At 35.7% G+C, this 3,442-nt stretch overlaps 1 pseudogene; it reads left to right on the top strand.

Annotated features, from left to right (window-relative positions):
- Window positions 1–356: 356 nt before the first annotated feature.
- Window positions 357–2,703, top strand: LOC110299241 (olfactory receptor 14C36-like; annotated as a pseudogene).
- Window positions 2,704–3,442: the final 739 nt, after the last annotated feature.

Below are 3,442 nucleotides of genomic sequence, written 5' to 3'. Positions count from 1 at the left end.
TGTGAACATTCCAAATTGATGTAGGTAGTTTATCTGGAAGAGAAAAAAACACCATCTTCTAATCAATTTAACATTTATTAGGATATAGGGTTTATGAGACAGCTATTAGCATGGAAACTTATTATAAGTGTCTTTCATCATACATACAATTAGAGAGAAAGCCACAACTATGCATGTAACCAAATAAGGATGTCTACGAAAATGGATGCAAACCAAAGGAACAAATGCTTTATTTTCACAAATTAAGGCCAAATTTAGAAAACAACATTTAACAAAAATCCTAGTGATCTATCAATTAATTTAATTTATTCTCTGTCACTGCTTTTCTTTTTCAGGTAAATCTACACTTTGAGACAATGTTCAATTCCACCCTGGTTACCGAGTTCATGCTGGAAGATTTTGCTGAGAATTGGGAGCTCAGGGTCCTACTCAGTGTGCTGTTCCTGTTGGTGTACATGGGCAGCCTGTTAGGGAACCTTATCATCATCATTGCTACTACAGTTGACCAGACGTTGAACACACCCATGTACTTCTTCCTCAGGAATCTATCTATTTTAGATATGTGCTACGTTTCTGTCACTGTGCCCAATGCTTGTATCAACTCTCTCACTGACCACAGGAATATTTCTGTAGGTGGGTGTGCAGCACAGATCTTTTTTGTCTATTTTTGTGCATGTGTAGAGATTCTATTTCTTACCATCATGGCCCAGGACCGCTATGTGGCCATCTGCAAACCTCTCCTCTATCCTGTGATCATGAACCACTGGTTCTGTGTTCAGATGACACTGGCTTCCCTACTCAGCTCCCTTGTCCTTGCTAGTGTGCACACTTTCAAAACTTTCCAGCTGTCCTTCTGTCACTCTAATGTGGTCCCTCAGTTCTTCTGTGATACTCCTTCATTACTGAGGCTTTCTTGCTCTGACACCTTTAACAACAAACTCCTAATTCTTCTGTCTGCCATTTTGGTCAGTGGTAGCTGCTTTGTCTTTATTGTCATATCATATGTTCGCATATTATCAACGGTGTTGAAGGTTCCTGTCAAAGGAGAGAGAGGGAAGGCCTTCTCCACCTGTGTCCCTCACATTATTGTGGTGTCTGTCTTTCTTAGTTCTGCTGCTTATGTATATCTAAAACCTCCAATGGTAACATTAGAAGTAGCTAAGGAGATGACTCTTTCTGTATTCTATACCATTGTCCCACCATTCTTAAATCCTATCATCTATAGTCTTAGAAACAGACAGATAAAGCAGGCTGTGAGTAAACTTATATCAAGAATTTTTTTTCCTTATTTGAATGTAAAGGAACATATATTTGTCACGGTTCTCTAGAGGAATAGAACTGATAAAATTAAAAAAAGTTTGTACACAAATTCACAAGCACACACAAGAGTACACACAAGTGCACGTATACTCACACACTCCACAATATTTTCATTTTTTTATTGAAAGAATATTTTCCACATATTTTCTGATTACAATTATCCCTTCCTGTACTCCTTCTAGTTTTGCCTCACCTGTCCTCCCATCCAGAACCATCTGCTTTCTGTCTCTCATGGAAAAACAAACAGAATTCTGATGGTTACTATTAATGAAATATAGTATAAGAAGATGAAACAAAAACAAATGCATCAGATTAGTGCAAAACAAATATTAAAAAGAGCCCAAGAAACAGCACACATACACACACACACACACACACACACACACACAAATCAGATACAGGTGTACTTTTTAAAAAAAAATGACCCCCATTGGCCAATAAAGAGTGTTTTTATTATGTTGTGTGTCTTTGTTTAAGTAAGTGTGGCTTTGTTGGAGAAGGTGTATAACTATGGTGCCTTAAGGTCTCAGAAGTTCAAGCATGGACAGTGTATCACTGTCATTTCCTGCTGCTTATGGCTGCAGATGTGCATACACCTCTCTGTTACTCTCCAGCACCATGTCTGCTTTCATGCTACCATGCTTTCCACCAGGAGAATAATGGACTCAACCTCTAAACTGTAATCCACATTAATTAAATGGTTTTCTTTATAAAAGTTACCATGGTCATGGTGTTTCTTCACACAAATAAAACCCTAAATATGACACATTGATTCTTTTATTATTTTACTTTTTTATATTTGCTTTATTTTAATTGTATATTTGGATATTTCTTGCTGTCTGGTCCCTTGGTGTAGGATATCTTTTTTGCTTCTAGAGCTTTCTGATGTATGGCTAATTTTTAATACCAGTATGAGATCTCACTAGGTTTTTATTCATTTCATTTGTTTTGATTTTGATTTTCTTTTTTTTTCCTTCTTCGTTTTTCTTCTTCTTCTTGTTCTTCTTCTTCTTCTTGTTCTTCCTCTTCTTCTTCTTCTTCTTCTTCTTCTTCTTCTTCTTCTTCTTCTTCTTCTTCTTCTTCTTCTTCTCCTCCTCTTCCTCCTCTCCCTCCTCTTCCTCCTCTTCCTCCTCCTCCTCCTCTCCCCTCCTCATCCTCATCCTCCTCCTCCTTCTTCTTCCTCTTTTTTTTTTGGCTCATAGTGGTATGGCCTTCCCTTTTAGAAGAGGCCTTCAAAGAGGATAATTAAAATCAAAACAGATAAACAAAAACAAAACAAAACATGAAGTCTGATTTTTGTTTTTGTTTTTTTGGTTTTTTTTTGTTTTTTTTTTTTTTAAGCTGACTACTCCTTCACCTGGGGCCTGCTCCAGAGATGGTTGATATAACCAGTGACTCTATATTAGAATAAACTGTTCTTCCCTTTCTTTCTGAAGAAATATCAGTTGCAAATATGTCCTCAATTAGAGGTGAGGCTTTTTATCTACTTCTCCTTTTCCACTCTGTTTTTTTTTTTCCCCTAGAACCTGTGCAGGTCTTCTGCATCCTGACATAATTTGACATTTTTATCTGCCTTGGATATTGATCAAGGATTTATTGGAAAGTGAATTGGTGTATATATACAATGGAATTTTATTTAGCTACCAAGACAAATGAGATTATGTTGTTTTCTAGAAAACAGATGCAACTATAATTTATCATATTCAATAATATAAGGCAAATACATGTTGTCTCTAATTTGTGTGAACTTGAATCCTTAAAAGCATATAAAAATCAGAAGGGACATTGGTGAAATTAAGTAGGCTCCTGGGAGAAGTACATGATCTGTATGAAAGAAACTATTTCTGTAGAATCCAGTTCTCTATGTACAGTGAATGTATATATCAGTGAAACAGTTTAAATATTATAAATTAACAAATTCCAATATTTTCACACACTCCAAAATAATTCTAAAGTGATATTAGACTATAGAATAATATTTTCTCACTATACAAAGGCCTGCCTAAAAGACTAATGAATGTAGGTCCCAAATACATCAGTTGACCATTTATAATTCTCAGTAATATGAGCCTAAAAACAATATTAATGAAGTTACACATTTGTGAAGATGTGAATATTGCTA

Source organism: Mus caroli, unplaced genomic scaffold (assembly GCF_978045245.1).
Source record: "Mus caroli unplaced genomic scaffold, Mus_caroli_1 scaffold_8, whole genome shotgun sequence".
Taxonomy (NCBI): domain Eukaryota; kingdom Metazoa; phylum Chordata; class Mammalia; order Rodentia; family Muridae; genus Mus; species Mus caroli.
Note: the sequence above shows the minus strand (reverse complement) of the source record. Positions and strands in the feature narration are given on the sequence as shown.